The 19,410-nt window shown below is 44.8% G+C and overlaps 1 protein-coding gene across 13 annotated transcripts in view; it reads right to left on the bottom strand.

Annotated features, from left to right (window-relative positions):
* Positions 1-19,410, bottom strand: part of LOC135557576 (afadin-like) — a 127,564-nt gene that overhangs the window by 100,191 nt on the left and 7,963 nt on the right. The window lies entirely within an intron of this gene.

Here is a 19,410-nt window from a genome sequence, read left to right on the forward strand (position 1 = left end):
GGAAAATGTCTTTCTGGGCTGGGCCTCTTGCAGTATCGAAGAAACCCTGCAGGAGCAGTCGAAACCGTGCTTCTAGACCCGAACCCTGGCCCCTTGGGTAAAACTGACACCACTTTCAATCAGGCTGCTGTAGAGAGGAGAAGGGGGGGAGGAGGAGGAAGATTAGAGACAGGGGGAGACTGGAAGAGGAGAGGGGGAGATTGGGAGCGAAGAGAGGCAGGGATAGAGCGAGCACAGATTGTGAGGGTATGCACTAAGCACATGACTCCAGTCATATCAGGGTTCAGGTAATCAGCGAGCCCATCAAAGCATAACATCATTTGGCTTCCCTCAATCACAATAATTAATGAGGAAATAAAGCAGTCAGGCGTGATTAAAACCGGTTATGCGCTAACTTGATACACACACACACAGTACAGACAAACCCCCTTTCCCTGTTTCAGTGTGTTAGGGACAGTGAACAGATGACCGTTAGCTCTGTCAGCTTACATCACACTATGGACTCTGACACCACCGCTAGCTCTTCACCGATGGCATGACAGGAATGTGGCAATGCCTTCACAATATCTAACGACTAACAACGGTTGTCACTGGAAATCCCTGGCAGCCTCCCCACCACAGACCAGAAGAGGCTGTCCACGGCAAGCTTGCGTTGGTTATAAACTCTTCCCGAACAAATTGTGGAGAGTTGTTGTAAGTGAATAAATACACTGGGGCAGTGCACTCGAGACCAAAAGCCACTTTTGTACAAGTCAAGATTGTATTCAGTGACTGTGGCTGGGTAAAGCATCTTTATTTGACACAGCATTCAGACAACCGAGCAGCTGAATCAGAGTGTAATGCAATGCTATAGGTCTGCCTGCAGCAGGAAGCTCCTCCGCCCTCTCTCTGCTCCATTATGGGCTCTGCCTTTGAGTCGTCACTAGCTGGCACAGCAACAAAGTCATAAACCTTGCATATTTCTACTATTTATCTTCTTAAAATCAGATTTTAAGCCTAACCACACTGCTAACTCCACGCCTAAGTGCCAATTTAGCCTTGATCTGACAAAGTGGTCTGGGTTGTCGTATGGATGGTGTGACGCAATTGCGGAGCCTCTGGAGGCACTCAGAGGACAAATTGAGATCCGTACCTCATCCCTGTGAGCCTCTCAAATTTTGTAACAATGCGCAAGGCTCCGTATAACTGAACAGCCTGAATTCTGGAGAGGCCAGATCAACGTAAATGCTGCACAACCAACGCAGACGTCTTTAACCCTAAGCTAATTTTGTACTTTTTTGCCAAATCAGCTAGTGGAAACCCCACTTTTGACCTGTCACTGCAGGAGAGTGACAAAGAGAGAGACCAGACCCCAGCTGCAGCAGAATCAATAGGTAGAGGAGAACAATGGTTTTCCCATAAACTCCGTACAGTCAGCAGCACGGTGAACCAGAGAGCGAGAGCTGGTGACCCTCAGCTGTGGCCCTGAGCGGCCCTAGCTCTATCCATCTACTGCACCCTTTTGATACAAGCGGCAGCAACCATGAGAGCCATGGTTACTCAAGATGAGGTGATCCACACTAGATGTAGATAGGCCACATTCACAGGTCTGCAGGAACATGTTACCCTGGTAGCCAAAGGAGTTGGCAGAAACACAGTTACGGTTTTTCTACCAGTGGTTTCAATGAGTTAAGCTCTTAGCTCAGGCAGGCTGTAATGACATCCGGGCAAAGTAACTAACTAGATGACTGCAGCCTTAGAATAGAGTGCTGGTGGAGATGATTTCTCTCGGAGTAAAGCCAGTCTCTCTCCACAGCAGCAGCAGGCTGAGCGAAGAGCTGAGTCGTACCACACCAGAGGATCAGTTGCTGGCATGCCGCTCGGGGGGGACCCAATGGAAAGGGTTTCAGTCAACTGTCAGCCAACCATTTCTCACCCGTGGTAACACTTATCTGGATTAGTCATTGTTGACGGGTATTGAGATTATTGGGCGTATACAATGTTGCTGGATAAACACTAGGATTAAGTGACAATGCTCGTGTGCTGATTCCCAGTGGCTCAGTTTGGCAGAGGATCGGCTGAGTGAAGAGCGTAGTGGTAGATATACATCCTTCTCTGAGCGGAGCCTAAGGCTGACTGGAGGGTAGTGAAATGATTTTCTTCCTTCAGAGAGGTAGGTGTGTGTGTGTGTGTGTGTCAAAGGCTGAGTTAATCCCTCTGCTCCAGGCCGAGACAGCAGTGGAACACCGGAGGAATGTACAGGCCAGCCCACTGAAGACCTGATGAACCCTTAACCCTAATTACTATAGCGAGAGAGATCTTACATCTTCATCAAACAGAACTACAACTACAGGGCTGGAGGAGCAGATACCCCCACCCCTCTACAACAACTGCTCCCCGGCGTCAATGATGTGGACGTGGATTAATGCAGCCCCTGTACCTCTCTGAATCAGATGGGTTGGGTTAAATGCGGAAGACATTTCGGTTGAATGCATTCAATTTCGCAACTTACGCGGTAACCCTTTCCCTAATGAAAAGGAACCAGCCGTCCAAACCCAATGGAATCTCTACATGAGGGGGAGGCTCAGTTAGACAAAAACAATGGCTGCTGGGACATGGGCTTTGATCGAGTGGAAAACAAATTCAGTGTGTGGGCTTGGCCTCTCCCTCTCATGGTATTTCTGCAGGGGAGTTGGGGTGTGACTGGGAGGTCGTGTGTGTGTGTGTGTGTGTGTGTGTGTGTGTGTGTGCCCTGCCGGAGCACAATCTCGCCTCATTTTGGTGATCTGTACCAATGTTCTGAGAGACCAGACATTGCTCGTTCCTCTTGTTAATAATAACACTCACTACGCCCATGCTCCTTTGAAGAGGGCTTTTGTGATGCGTAGCGTGTAGCAGCACAAGCAGAGAAAGATCGGGAGAGGGGGAGAACAGTATCTTTGGCATCAGAGAGTTCTCCTTTCCTTCTCAAAATCTGCCGACAGAGGAGATGTCAAAACAGCGCTGCTTTAAAAGCACCCCAGATTCCCTTCTACACCAGCAGTGCTTTCATCTCCCCAGTTTGACAGTCCAGCATTTCTGAGGATTAGCAGAGGGGAAAAATATGATAATTGCTCAAAGGAAGAATTATGACCACATATGGACAAATCATCAGTTCACATGACTGTTGCTGAGAGGACTGGATAGAGAGGAGACTCATTGGATAAGCTACAATGCTGACCGCCATCGTCCTCCACGTTACCTGGAAGCCCCTAACCCAGTGCTTCCCACACGGATATGATAATAGGGTCGCGGTAGAATTTACAAATCCAAAAACAGAAAAGCAGGAGAGAAAAAAAATATATATCATCTTTGTATCTCAAAATCATTGTAATGTGGCTAACCTTCAAAATCTAAAATTATTCAAATCTAAAAGCTTAAATTCATCCCTTAGATCATGGGAAAAGGCAGTGATTGACCCCTGTACTTGAATCATTCCCATGGTGAATGGCTAAGCCAGCTACGCTATGAAACCACACACTATTGCAGAAACGTTGATATTACCACCCGCAATTGATATGGTGAAAACAATGTGTTGGGAGGCAGAGGCACAGAAACTCACATCAATATCTTTGTCAGATAACACTGATGAATAAAGAATTTATGCTATTGCTGACAATCAAGAGGAAAAACTGAATGAATGTCTCAAAAACTACATCTTATGGTCTCCAAATGGACGTTAGCTGTGAGGGCCGAGATGCCCATGCATTGATTTTTGCTCGCTCTAAATATCGGGAGATGTTATTCACGAGAACATATTATTCTTTCTCACGATGCCCGAGCATGAATCGTCACAGGGGATGTGCAGTGTGCCTGCGTGGCTATATTGATGAAAAGCTGATTCCACGGGATCGAATGGTGGACTTCTGTACAGATGGGGCTCCATCTATGGCAGGAACGGCAGGCATGGTAAGTGAAATTGAACAGCTGAATGAGCTGTAATGTGACAATGCATTCAGGGGTCACTAAGGAGGAGTTTTGGTTCCTGACTCAAAAAGGAATACCCTGCCGTGTCCCTCTGAGCATTAATACCACATTAAAAAAACAACAGGGGACTCGGAACTCGGAAATCTGACTTCCAACTTCAGTGCATTCAAGACAAGACCGGGGAAAAATCTTCTGAACGGTCAGCCAACTCAGAATTCTTTCTAGGACTTTGACTTTCCGAACTAAAGATAACGGACATCATGATTTGACTATGTATTTTTCCGAGTTCCCAGTCGTCTTGAAAGCACCATATTCCTCATGGTACCCTTCTCCAGCTGGATTCAGTGCTCTCGTCTGCACTAAAACCAAATATCCATACGGGTTGTATGTGACAGCAGAGAGCAGGTGTGCTTTGTTGACCACGTCCCCCGAATTTGAGAAGCTCCGACGCGACATGTATCAAGCACACCCATCTCCTTAGTGGTAGTGAGAGAAGATACATCATGTCAGACTCATTTGTAATCGACTGTCATAGCCCCACATTAAAAAGTAAACATGACCTTTTTTTTCACATGGTTGGGGTCGTGAGAATTTTTTTTTTTTTTTACCAGGTAGGCAAGTTGAGAACAAGTTCATTTACAACTTCGACCTGGCCAACATAAAGCAAAGCAGTTCAACACATAACAACACAGTTACACATGGAGTAAAACAAACATGCAGTCAATAATACAGTAGAAAAGTAAGTCTATATACAATGTGAGCAAATGAGGTGAGATAAGGGAGGTAAAGGCAATAACTAGGCCATGGTGGCAAAGTAAATACAATATAGCAATTAAAACACTGGAATGGTAGATTTGACAGTAGATGAGTATGCAAAATACTGGGGTGCAAAGGAGCAAAATAAATAAATAAATAAATAAATACAGTAGGGGAAGAGGGAGTTGTTTGAGCTATTTATAAATGGGCTATGTACAGGTGCAGTGATCTGTGAGCTGCTCTGACAGCTGGTGCTTAAAGCTAGTGAGGGAGATAAGTGTTTCCAGTTTCAGAGATTTTTGTAGTTCGTTCCAGTCATTGGCAGCAGAAAACTGGAAAGAGAGGCAGCCAAAGGAGGAATTGGCTTTGGGGGTGACAAGTGAGATATACCTGCTGGAACGCGTGCTACGGGTGGGTGCTGCTATGGTGACCAGCGAGCAGAGATAAGGCAGGACATTACCTAGCAGGGTCTTGTGGATGACCTGGAGCCAGTGGGTTTGGCGATGAGTATGAAGCGAGGGCCAGCCAACGAGAGCGTACAGGTCGCAGTGGTGGGTAGTATATGGGGCTTTGGTGACAAAACGGATGGCACTGTGATAGACTGCATCCAATTTATTGAGTAGGATATTGGAGGCTATTTTGTAAATGACATCACCGAAGTCGAGGATCGGTTAAGATGGTCAGTTTTACAAGGGTATGTTTGGCAGCATGAGTGAAGGATGCCTTGCTGCGAAAAAGGACGCCAATTCTAGATTTAACTTTGGATTGGAGATGTTTTATGCGAGTCTGGAATGAGAGTTTCCAGTCTAACCAGACACAGAGGTATTTGTAGTTGTCCGCATATTCTAAGTTAGAACCGCCCAGAGTAGTGATGCTGGACGGGCGGGCAGGTAGCGATCAGTTGAAGAGCATGCATTTAGTTTTACTTGTATTTAAGAGCAGTTGGAGGTCACGAAAGGAGAGTTGTATGGCGTTAAAGCTCGTCTGGGGTCGTGGGCCCCCCAAAAAAGTTTGCAACCCCTGCCCTAACCACAGATGTAAGTTCAGATATTTTTCAGAACCCTAAATGGTTATGGTAATCAGATCATAGATTTGTGGTTAGGGGGTAACTTCTACATACTGCTGGGTATGTCGGCCCTTTGATCGCCCAAAGGAAGTCGGTTTCCCTTTCCCAGGGGGCAGCTGGGGGAGAGAGTGGCCGGTAGAGAGAGGAAGGGTGACCTCTGTGACTAAATCGCACAGACGGAACCAATGGAATTTACAACACACACTGGGTCACTCAGGGTAAGAGACAGGGACGGGTTGGGACTTGACAGGCTGTCTGCAGTGTGGGACTGAAAGTGACAACCTCTCAGACAAAGGCTTGGCCTCTGCCCCTAAGGATGTCGTACACCAGTCAGCTAGCTAGCAGCACAGTCTGGGGAGAATCATCACTTCACATATGCAATGCATAAGCCAGACACCTAAATCATGCATTGATGTCATTGGAAGATTTGTAGGTAGATTCTGTTCATCTCAAGTTAGGATTTGGCTCTTAGATCTCAAAACTACTCACAGAAGTAGTTAAAACATTAAAACAAATCTAAAGGAATTACATTCACTAAGGCAGGCAGACAGTAATGCCTTCTCCCCGAGTGGGCTGCAGGATGACTATAACGTTGCCCGTCAGTGCTAACATCATCGCGGCAGTAACGCTTTAAATAAGAGGAGTTACCCCCACACACCCTCTCTGCCACCACCCTGAGAGGAACCACTGTACAAAAAGTCGGTCGAGCCCTCTCACGCTAGGATGAACGATGCGCATCTTCTAGCAATCTATTGATCGCAAAGGCGCCTGCGAGTCATAAAGTGAGCAATGGCAGGGAAACACTGTTGGTTTGACTGTCTGCCGTCTGTCCAGCCTCTCGGTACCTGGGTGTGTGTGTGTGTGTGTGTGTGTGTGCTGTGTACGCTGTGGTTGCAGTCACATTTAATGATGGTCCTTCATAGTCTACGCGAATAGATTTTCCCTTCCCATTTAATTCAGTTATTTTCTTTTGCGTGTTTCATATGCAGCCACGAAATGCTGGCGCGTAGACTTAGTGAGATTTGATTGATAAACAAACAGCAAGCTTGACTCGTTTATAAATGGTGTTGAACTGACTGAATAAAGTCTATCTCATATATCCGTCCCATTCATAAATCATACAACTTAGTTATATATCCACGGTATCACATTGGGACAAGTACACTAAAAAAATCTTGTTTGCATTTTCCATATTTAGTCCATCAGGACTTGCCAGACAGTGACATTAAAGCAGCCTACCAAATCGCATCAGTTAGAGAGAGTGGGCTTGTTGGCGATTCTCTGCAGATAAATTATGAACACATTCGATGAAGATGGTGAATCCTCCTCACTGCAGGAACAACAGGCAGGCTAGTGGACAGAGAGCCTCACTCTGGTCCAAGATATGATAAAAGAAAGCGGATTGGATTGTTTTGAAAGCTAACGATACATCTAGATCAATATATTTGAAAATAACAGGTCTGCTGATTTGATCAAAGTGTTGACAACGGAGTAGTCGACTGCTGCTCGCAATGTAGCAAAGCCCATGATTAACACCTGCTACGTTCTTCAATCATACCTGGATTGCAGATAGCTGAGAAAATGCCTCTTAAACAGAAGCTTGAAGCCTGTGGAAATCAGCAGACTGATTCTTTAAGAATAAATAATTTGGTCAGTTGTAAAAGATCATTTGGGCTATTTACTTCATTTTTCGGTTTTAATTTTTTTAAATTATAATTTGAGGAGCAAACATAATTATGGCAATTAATATGTTGCAGTAAAATACTTCAATCTCAAGAGAAGACAGTTTAAATGTAAAGTTGAATGTTCTCTTACTTTGAAAATAGACCCGAACATATAAGCCTAGGCGATAACACAAAAAACGAACAATGCACTGAATTCATACATTTTCCGACCGTTGCTCGTTTAGACCGCACACTCATATTCGGCGTCGGGAGGTGGTACTCAATATCACTTCCCAAAGTTATTTTTAAGACGTTACCTGTCAGCTCTTTTTACTTGTGGACCAATCAAAATCAACTTGATACCTTAGTCATTTTCATTATCAGATTTTTGGCTTTCATTGGCTATATTGGTGTTCAAGCTACGTTGAGGGGACGTTTCTATGGAGATTTAAAGGGAAAGACTCAGAAACACAAAAACAGGAACAGATTGTCTTCACGGAGGATGGATATTGAAAATCAGTCTGTTAGCTTTGTAAATAAAGATGTTTAGTCAAGCCTCGTGAGTGGCGCAGCAGTCTAAGGCTTGAGGCGTGACTACAGACACTGGTTCGGTCCCGGGTCTGTAGTTTCACAGCCGGCCGTGACCGGGAGACCCATGAAGCAGCTCACAATTAGTCCAGAGTCGTCCGGGTTACGGGAGGGTTTGGCAGGGTCGTGTTTCGGAGGACGCATGGCTCTCGACCTTCGCCTCTCCTGGCTCCGTACGGGAGGTGCAGCGAAGGGACAAGTCTACCAATTGGATATCATGAAACTGGGATCAAATGGGGTAAAAAGTACAAAATAAATCAAATACTAAAATAAATGAGTATACATGTCAGTATTGTGTTTTCTATTCAGCGGATTTCACTTAGAAAAAGCCCATGTTTTCACTCACAAACTTGCAGCCACTTGTTAGCTTGTCAGTTGACGTTGGAAGTTAGCACCGTTCTCAGCGCCAGGGTTATATTGAGCAGTGACCACTTTTTGATCATGCCCGTGACGACATTCCAGTCACACTAAACATGCTCAATTCTCAGAGTTAATCGTCTAACTTCAGAACCATGGGGTTTGGACTATGGTCTTTCAGAAGGTTTGTAACTGACGACAGCAGCAACATGTAAGACATAAGCCTGAGGAGCTTGCTGGGTCACAGTCAGAACTCAAACCATGCAGTACCAAGAACCATGACCGGACATACAACCATCTGTGTGCCTTTTCCTTCAAAACAACGAGGTATGCCGACCACATTTTGACAAGGGGAAACATCAAGGGAGTAAATAACTATATGTGACCAATCAGCACAGAGTGAGAGTGTGTCTTGGTTCATTAGAAGCTGCTGCTGTGTGATTACCATAACAGAGTTCCAGCAGGGTGGCACAGCAGGCTCCCAGTATGACCCCAATCAACCCAATGAGCCTTTCCATTAGCACCTGTCTGCTAGAGTCAAACTGAGGCCAGAATGGCCTGGTGTTCAGCAGGGCACAATGTTGTGCACCGATCAGACAAATATTTGATGTAGAACTCCGCCCACGTCAGTTCCATTTCTAACCGTAGTGTTTCATAGCGTTGACTTACCGAATGTGGCCCAGCATCTCCACAGCATTCCCCAAGCCAGAACAACAAGGCAGCTCAGAGGGCATCCAGTCAGTCCAGTCAACATCTCCCCACACACTATCTACCCCAGGAAGGGCCCAGTGATAAGAGCGCTCACTCACTCTGGGACCAAGGTTAGGCTAAAGACAATCAGCAAACAGTCGCCCACCTCCCCAATTCACAGCCAGTCAGCACCATAAAAGTCCCGGCCATGCCCTGTTGACTGACATGTCCCTCTCACTCTGCAACACTTCACAAAGCTGTGTGGCTGTGACTGACTTTGACCCAGTTACACTCCTACAACAATGTTAGTCAGTGTTTGAATTAATCCCCACTCTACGAAGTCTTTAACTATTTACACTACGATGATAAGAGCTGCCAAAACGAACTTATGGTTGTAGTCCATTCAAACATGGAGCCATCTTAAGGGTTGTTACAAAGGGATCTGAAAAGTAGCAGGTCAGGTGATTTACGGTCATTCATCTCGTTTTGTTGCCGTGTTATTTTAGTCCCGAAGCTGCCTCACAGTAAGTATGTCAAAGCAAAGCTTCTAATCGTTATGACTTGACCGCCTCTAACCATATGCGGGGGGGGGGGGCTGCAGAACGATCTGCATCTAGGATAAACTTAATTCAAGAGGACTTCAAGTGGCTAACTCTCCAATCGCCTCAAAAGAGATCAGAACCATGCTAGGAGGGAGAGATGGATCGACAGGGTCTCTGACATCATACCTCATTATATCCTTGCAGTCACGGTCTTAATCCAGGAAACAGAGGAATGGATGACTAAACCCTATGGTTAGAGAGGGGGGGAGGGATGGATGACTAAACCCTATGGTTAGAGAGGGGGGGAATGGATGACTAAACCCTATGGTTAGAGAGGGGGAGGAATGGATGACTAAACCCTATGGTTAGAGATGGATGACTAAACCCTATGGGGGATGGATGACTAAACCCTATGGTTAGAGAGGGGGGGGAATGGATGACTAAACCCTATGGTTAGAGAGGGGGGAATGGATGACTAAACCCTATGGTTAGAGAGGGGGAATGGGACTAAACCCTATGGTTAGGAATGGATGACTAAACCCTATGGTTAGAGAGGGGGAAATGGATGACTAAACCCTATGGGGATGGATGGGAGGGAAATGGATGACTAAACCCTATGGTTAAACCCTATGGTTAGAGAGGGGGAAATGGATGACTAAACCCTAAAGGGGGAAATGGATGACTAAACCCTATGGTTAGAGAGGGGGGGAATGGATGACTAAACCCTATGGTTAGAGAGGGGGAGGAATGGATGACTAAACCCTATGGTTAGAATGGATGACTAAACCCTATGGTTAGGGGAATGGATGACTAAACCCTATGGTTAGAGGGGGGAATGGATGACTAAACCCTATGGTTGGATGGATGACTAAACCCTATGGTTATGGTTAGTTAGAGAGGGGGGGAATGGATGACTAAACCCTATGGTTAGAGAGGGGGAGGAATGGATGACTAAACCCTATGGTTAGAGGGGGAATGGATGACTAAACCCTATGGTTAGAGAGGGGGGAGGGATGGATGACTAAACCCTATGGTTAGAGCCATGGATGACTAAACAGGTTAGAGGGCATAGGGGGGAGGTGAAAGAGAGGTTAATGATTGAGTTCAAGACAGCCGACAAGCTTGGATGGTTGGGAGCCATCTCCTACTCTTTCAGTCTCTCCTACTCTTGCGCTCTACTCTCCTTCGCTACTTTTCTCTGGTCCCCCTTTCACCCTGATGCGCTACCCCTGGTGAGGCTGCTCTCGCTCTCTTGGGGCAGTACCTTATAAAGTCAGCCCAGTTGGTTTGAGGTGCACTGATCTCTCTCTCTCTCTCTGCAGTACAGTACAATGGGGATTGGGAGAGGGGGGGGGCTGAACTCTGAAACTGACTCAGGATTATGACAGTGTTCCTGTATAAAAATTTAAATAAAATCATGCACTTAGCGAGTCTCAGGAGGCTTATTTTGACTTTAACAACAGAAGACTTAAATACAGAAGTTGGGCATAATAGACCAAATATAAAATTAATGGGTCCAAAATAACTTTTTGTTGTCATTTCCAAAGTTCAGCACATAGAACTAGCTTGTCTTTTTAATCCAGTGCATTTACACCAAGGTAAGTGATAAAGCTCATTTTACACACATCTTTAAATCCAAGAAGGCAGGCCAACCCTGCTATTCTGGTATTTGAAGAGCCCTCCTCCCACGTCAGACTGATCTGAGAACAGTAATTATTGCTGAGCTAAAGCAGGGCTTTTAACTACCCAGCGAGTTGGCAGCCACATTCTCCAGACAGAGAGGGGTGTAATACAGTGCATTCGGAAACTAGTCAGACCCCTTTACTTTTTCCATTGTTACTTTACAGCCTTATTCTAGAATATATTTTTTTAAACCCCCCATTCTCCAACTACACACAATACCCAATAATGACAAAGCAAAAAAGGTTTTTTTTTTATTTATTGAATACATTAGTATTCAGACCCTTTGCTATGAGACTCGAAATTGAGCTTAGGTGCATCCTGTTTTCATTGATCATCCTTGAGATGTTTCTACAACTTGGAGTCCACCTGTGGTAAATTCAACTGATTGGGCATGACTTGGAAAGGCACACAAACCTGTCTATATAAAGGCCCCACAGTTGACAGTGTAAGGCAGTGCAAAAACCAAGCCATGAGGTCGAAGGAATTGTCCGTAGAGCTCCGAGACAGGATTGTGTCGAGGAACAGATCTGGGGCCAACAAATTTCTGTAGCATTGAAGGTCCTCGATAACACTGTGGTCATCATTCTTAAATGGAAGAAGTTTGGAACTAACAACACTATTCTGTTGCACTCCACCATTCAGACCTTTATGGTAGATTGGCCAGACAGAATCCACTCCTCAGTAAAAAGGTACATGACAGCCCGCTTGGAGTTTGCCAGTACATGGGCACTATCAGGCAGTTGGTCTGACAGACACAGTCCTGAATAGAAGTCGAGCGTTTATGATTTTTCAACACCGATTAAAATCGGCCGATTTTATATATATATATATATATATATATTTATTTGTAATAATGACAATTACAATACTGAATAAACAATGAACCATTTTATTTTAACATAATACATCGATAAAATCAATTTAGTCTCAAATAAATAATGAAACATGTTCAATTTGGTTTAAATAATGCAAAAATAAAAGTGTTGGAGAAGAAAGTGCAATATGTGCCGTGTAAAAAAACTAACGTTTAAGTTCCTTGCTCAGAACATGAGAACATATGAAAGCTGGTGGTTCCTTTAAACATGAGTCTTCAATATTCCCAGGTAAGAAGTTTTAGGTTGTAGTTATTATAGGACTATTTCTCTCTATACCATTTGTATTTAAGTTTTCCTTTGACTTTTGGATGTCCTAATGGGTACTTTAGTATTGCCAGCCTAATCTCGGGAGTTGATAGGCTTGAAACAGCGCAATGCTTGAAGCACAGTGAAGAGCTGCTGGCAAAACGCACGAAAGTGCTGTTTTAATGAATGCTTACGAGCCGAGCCTGCTGCTGCCTACCACCGCTCAGTCAGACTGCGCTATCAAATCAGACTTAATAATAATAATAAATAATAATAATATTAGCACACAGAAATATGAGCCTTAGGTCATAAATATGGTTGATTCCGGAAACTATCATCTCGAAAACAAGATGTTTATTCTTTCAGTGAAATACGGAACCGTTCTGTATTTTATCTAACGGGTGGCATCCCTAAGTCTAAATATTGCTGTTACATGCACAACCTTCAATGTTGTCATAATTACGTAAAATTCTGGCAAATTAGTTCGCATTGAGCCAGGCGGCCCAAACTGTTGCATATACCCGGACTCTGCGAGCAATGAAAGCAAGAGAAGTGCAAAAATATTGCTTGCTAACATGTATTTATTTTAACTAAATATGCAGGTTTAAAAAGATATACTTCTGTGTATTGATTTTAAGAAAGGCATTGATGTTTATGGTTAGGTACATTCGTGTTACGATTGTGCTTTATTTGCAAATGCTCTTTTGTTAAATCATCCTGTTTGGCGAAGTTCGCAGTCTTTGTCAGGAAGAAATCGTCTTCACACAGTTCGCAACGAGCCAGGCGGCCCAAACTGCTGCATATACCCGTCCTCTGTTGCACAGAAAGCAAGATAAGTGACACAATTATCCTCGTTAAAAGAAATTCATGTTAGCAGGCAATATTAACTAAATATGCAGGTTTAAAAATATATACTTGTGTATTGATTTTAAGAAAGGTGTTGATGTTTATGGTTAGGTACACATTGGTGCAACGACAGTGCTTTATTCGCGAATGCGCTTGTTAAATCACCCGTTTGGCGAAGTAGGCTATGATTCAATGATAAATTGTCAGCTCATTGATTATATTCAACGCAGGACAAGCTAGATAACTACACATGGTTGATATTACTAGTTTAACTAGTGATTATGTTAAGATTGTTTTTATAAGATACGTTTAATGCTAACTAGCACCCCAATGCTAGCTAACAATAACTCAATAACTGCAGGGTCAGTCAGGGAAAGTCGAACGAAAGGAGATAACACACTAGACACCATACGACAACATGTCACCGTGCGTCAGAGAACAGCGTCGCACAACCCACTACGAAGTCTGACAAAAGGTTGCGGTAATGTCACTCGACGGATTCTGTCACATAGCCCAGCTTGCACAATTCTGAGGTGCTGCCAAAAACCCGAAGCAAAACGGTGACAGTGAAACCGTTCCATGGCCTCCGTTTGACAGAACCACAATCAGGAGATGAAATGCCTTTTTAGCAATCTAATCTTCAAGTCCATTTGGAACATTACAATCTAATAAACAGAAACTGATCTATTAAAGCTTCCAGGCAGGGGACACAGACACACTGGGGACAAAAACACACTGCTATCAGTCCAGGTCTGGGGGGGAAAAGTAGGCTACAACCAACCCTCAATGGAGATAATGTACCAACACAGGGGTCATGACCTCAGAGTAGCTCTTATCAGTCTGAGAACAGCAGACCCTGCAACACCTTCCCTAGACTGACCGTACATCCCCCTCCACTATCAGCTCTATAGACAACCAGTTAGGAACACAAACCAGGTGTCCTGAATACCTTCCCCCTCCAACTCACACAGGGACCAGGCAAAGATAAGATGTAATGGAGGACTGATAGGCCTGTCAGGTCTTCTCGAAAAGGTCCTCTCTGCCTTGTTCCCACAGCCAATAGGGTCTCGTTTTGGACGTGCCTAGTGGATTTACAGCCTCAGACGCAGCCATACAGGAGTGTCTTACTAAATAACTCCTCTGGGAGGCTCGTGGTGGTTAGACACTAGGACTGGTCGTAACCACAGCAGCTGCGGTGGTGGTTGTGAAAGGCAAGAGGGGAGAGCTGAAAGCCACAAGTAACACCACCCAGCCAGTCAGTCCCCCTCCCAGTCCATATTAAGACTCCACGTTACACTCTATGCCTCCTTAAACTTCGACCTTCACTCCCACTTTCCTTTAACACCGTGAAGTCTGAAGGGGACCTACTTCCGCCGGAGTTAAGAGCAGGTCGTCACCATTAAGGCGAGAATAGCACATCACTCAAAAGACGGGCTGAAATGCCATTAGGCCCTCTGCAGTGCTTAGTTAAACAAAGAATCTCTCCCTCTCCGGTAATAAAAGACAGATTCCCAGCTGCAGCCTGCGCTGGACCACCGCCCCTGAAGGGCCGTGGAGAAAACACACGGCAGGGCAAGAGGCCAGAACACAGCCACATCCTCCTCTCCAGAGAGAGAGTGAATGAAGAAAGTTACTGCGAGAACAGCCTTTATTACAGATTCCATCTCTAGATTGGGGTGTGGTGCCATATTGAGTAAACATCCAGATACAAATCAAGCTTGGCTGATAAAAAATAAAAAAAACCTGGTATGCATTTTAAAATGAGCTCCATGGCCTATTTCTAAGAATACAGTGTCCATGTGTACCAGGTGGGGCCAGCTGAGATATGCACACCTGCACTGACTATACCCCCTTAGCTATACAGTTAGAGGCCCACTGAGCTAGACTGACTGACATGTTCCAACAGCAAAAATACCAATACTTTTACTATCAAGAGGAATTCAAACTACTACAGTATTCCCATCATAAAGCATGGAGACAAGTATGAAGCCTAAACTCACAAAACCAGGCCTTTTGTTTTATTTGAATTTAATATGGAGGAAAGACTAAATGTGAGATTAACTTTAATGCTTTCACCTCAAAGTCAATGTTGTTGAAAGCTCTGCTGTATGAATTCTACAGCTAAAAAGCACATGTTCTCTTGAGGTTTTGAGAGGACTCCGTTGGGCATTAGACAACACTGCAGCTTTTGAAGATGTCAGTAAAAACCAGAGCTTTGCAGCAGCTTGAGGATATGGCTCTCTGGCAGGTAAGGCGTCAAGTCTCAGACCTCCACCACAAGGGAGTCCCAGGAGCGAAGCTCTGTCCTGGGTCAAGACTCAAAGGAGACCTGGGTCTGGAGGTCTGCTGGCCCCATCAACCAAACTTGGCAGGTGCCACCAATGTCAGTCACCCCTTCAGTCGTCAGAGGGAAAGGTTCATTAAGATAGGAGACTTGGAGCTGGAGGCATTTTAAATAGTGCTTTGTGGCTGATGACAGCCCATCTGATAAGAGGGCCTTTCACAGGTGCCTGTTCAATATGGATTCCAGCAGCATTCGGTCATCTCCCCAGGACTCTGGGTTATTCATCTGACCTGCCTTATTAAACACGCTGTGAGGCATTACCACCTTATTGGAACAGCTCAGCCAGAAGCGGGCAAATTAGGATTCCCCTTTCTAAGTAAATATTTTTCGACTTAAGACCTGAAGGGGGATTTCAGAGGAACTGGAGGGGAAAAGGACATCACACTACTTGAAGTTTATGTTTGTGGGCTTCTTCACATTCTCCTCTGTCGAAACTAATGCCACACCCAGACAACACCTACCAGTCTATTAATACACACTTAAATCATAGAGCTTTAATAGCCTTCATTACACTGGAACGAATCCCCTCCTACACACCCACTTAACATAAGGCAATGGTCTTCATTTCCAATTTCTCATCTCTTATGGATGTGGTGTGTTGTAAACTGCTGCTCTCCTTCCCCGCTATGGAGAGTATCTATGCCCCTCCTTTATACATACAGCATTAGTGCTGATACGATATGTATTGCGATTTGATGTTCTAAACATATTGCTCACCGCCTGCTGCAGAGTGACGAGAGAGCATGAGAAAATTAGTTTTGAAACAAGTGCTGAAAACAGGTCGGCTCACTATTTAAGAAGATAGAGAAGAAGCTAAAGGAAGGAAACAGAGATTTGGCGCAGGTACAGCTGACTAGCGCTACAAATCCATACATAGGAGTCAAATGTCGAGGTAATACAGGGGTCAGGTTAGCGTTCAGAAATCTGCATTTTCAAGACACAGAACAAGAAAATATAAAACATTTGACTTGTGTTTTATATTGAAAGTCAGTGTGTTCGGCTTCAATAGAGCGATCAGGAGCGTTGCAACTGTAGCTTTCCTTCACACAATACATTAGTGCAGTGATCACCAACCTCGGAGTCAAGGTCACTTTCGCAGTCAAAAAGCAAGCAGAGATCTTGCGCTCAGAGTTTGTTTTGAACCTAATAAAAACAGTTCTGAAGGAATGAGGTTAGTGCAGTAGATCTAATTCATTTTGCCCGTCTAGACAATATTGGTCTTCTCCGACGATATTGTATTTCAAAACGCCAATTTTGAGAACAAAATAGATCAGTTGGTGTAGCACTTGCAAGGCACAGCTGAGCAAATATCAACAAAAAAAAATTGAAATAATTTTTTTATTTTAGTGGACTGATAGTACCTGCATCTGATGGTCATGGTGCTTTCAAGGCAACTAGGAACTCTGGAGAAAAACAATGAAGTGATCAGAGTGATCTTCAGGTCAGGAATTCAGATTTGGATGACCATTCAAAATGATGCTATTTGCTGTATTCTTTGACAGTCTCTCTGGTCATGGTTTTAAAAGTTCTGAAATCTCATGTAGGCAAGTAGCCTACCAAACATCGCTTTGGCCGGGGTCATGGAAGGTGAATAACGCACAATTCTGTATTAACGCAACCCTGTAATATCAACCAAAAATAATATTGCGACATGTAACTGTAGAGTTATCCCCACATTACTATTAAGCAGCAGTATCCTTGTTAGTGCTGGACAGGAACATAAGTCCCCAGGAAACAGACTGAAGAACACTGCTCTATAGCAAATCTCTGACTCTCCAGATGAGTGCATCTCCTGTGTCCCAGGTGTGCCCAGTCTGTTCCGTTTGGAGCATTGTGGGAGGGGGATGGAGTGAGGACCTGGGGCATGACATAAATCCCCTGACGCCAGGCAACACTGCAAATCAATCGTGGAAAACACTTAACAGCATTGATAAACAGCCAGATCAAGGTTATGCGAGAGCCCAACTGTGGACGCATTGTTATGGGGGGGGGGTCCAGTATTTACTGTCCCCCAAGGGGGCTGGGTAATTTACTTCCTGGTTGTGAGGTCTTATCATCAGGCCCAGTGGCCTTGTGTAAAGTGTCCACTGTGTACAGAGACGGCAGTAAATCGCAGGGGGAGATGGGCCCGTCTGCCGCTTCAATAACACAGACCGTTTAGGGAGGGATACTGCCTCTTAAAATGGCCCCGTCCTGGCTGAGGAGACAGCAGAACGGCATTCCCTCTGTGGTACACAGAAACAGGGCTCCTCTCTGAAGGCACCACTGACTAAGCAGAGTTGGATGGGTGCAAACCCCAGACGTAAGAACGGTGAAAGGGACACCCACACACTGAGTGCTTGCGAAAAAGCCATTGATTAGGTTTGGATGAATGGGGACAGGGTTCTGAGCCTGGCAGGTCACATGGTTGGCTGTTGTGGCTGAGCGGGAATGTGGGTTATACTATCCCTGAGAGCTCAAAACAGGCCCTGCAGATGAACCATTATTGAAGGGTTGAAGAAAATAAAAAAGGGTGAGGCTTATTTTTTTTGTTTCTCCTCCCTTGATAAATAGTGTTGTATCTGCCAAAAGAAGTTCCTGACTCTCCTAACGGAGCCCAGTGAGAAGAGCAGGCGAGTTCCAGGACAGGACTCAAGGTTGTTCCTCATAGGCGCGTTATTCAGTCTTCTTCGACGGCTCGCACACTGACGGGCTAGCGCACACAAACTCCCTTTTGACCAGAGTGAAACAAGGTGCTTCATTTTTATTTTAATAAAACTGCAGTTCTGCACTGCAGTCCCATGGTTCATTATAGATGGAGGCTTCCACTTGTGTAACTCAATGTCTTACTGTTGCCCCCCCCCACTAGTATTTCAAGAATGATCATATGACAGAGGGAGTAGAGCCGGTATTGGTCTGGCTGCGTAAGTAACAGGGGCTGTTGTGTGCTTCTGAGGTCCCATCACATGGGATGGGGTTGACGACACACAGCCCTGTAATTTTAACAATACCTGCATTTCTGTACTACCGTCTCTGGCCAAAAATAAATAAATAAATAAAATGTTCCGTTGGAAATCAATAGATGTTTAAAGCTGGATAATGGCTTTATGTAAACCCTCCCTGTGAAATATTGGGTGGTTGTGCAACACAGCACTGTATGATTACAATGTATAGATTCTCTCACACGCAGGTTGCATGTCAGAGTGCTTTCCGCACAATGTGTGTGTGTGACGTTAGTGTGCGTGTTCTAAAGGTCCTCCTGTGTGTGGAGACGAGAAATGTGACACACACAATGAAAAACAAGATGTTTTATGTCACATACACCAGATAGGTGCAGTGAAATGTGTTGTTTTACAGGGGCATACACTGAATTATGCAACAGAGCACCATCCACTTGGAGAGGTGACTTTGGTACAATGGAAAAAAAATGTAAGAATGTGCTGACGAACATTATCCAATTATCAGAGTGGGAGAAAGCAATTCTCTACAAAATTCACCTGAACCTCGCACTATGAAGTCAGAGGCCAGTCAGTCCTTAGAGAGTCAGGCCAATTTAGGACACCTATGCAGGCTTCTGTGTCCATAGCAACCACAGCCAGGTGTAGTGTAACCATGAAGGCATGCCCAGTCCACCCAATTCTCAGCCCTACCAAATACTATCAACTCCCTCAAAGCGCGAGCCAGACCGCCTGTCTCATTTGGAACACATTTTCTGTCAGATGACTATGTGTGTGTGTGTGTGTGTGTGTGTGTCGGGAGTCTCCACAGCCACCCACCACCAAACACGTGGGCCTGATGGGAGACGTCTGGGAGCTGACCACATCCTTAC

This window comes from Oncorhynchus masou, chromosome 16 (genome assembly GCF_036934945.1).
Source record: "Oncorhynchus masou masou isolate Uvic2021 chromosome 16, UVic_Omas_1.1, whole genome shotgun sequence".
Taxonomy (NCBI): Eukaryota; Metazoa; Chordata; class Actinopteri; order Salmoniformes; family Salmonidae; genus Oncorhynchus; species Oncorhynchus masou.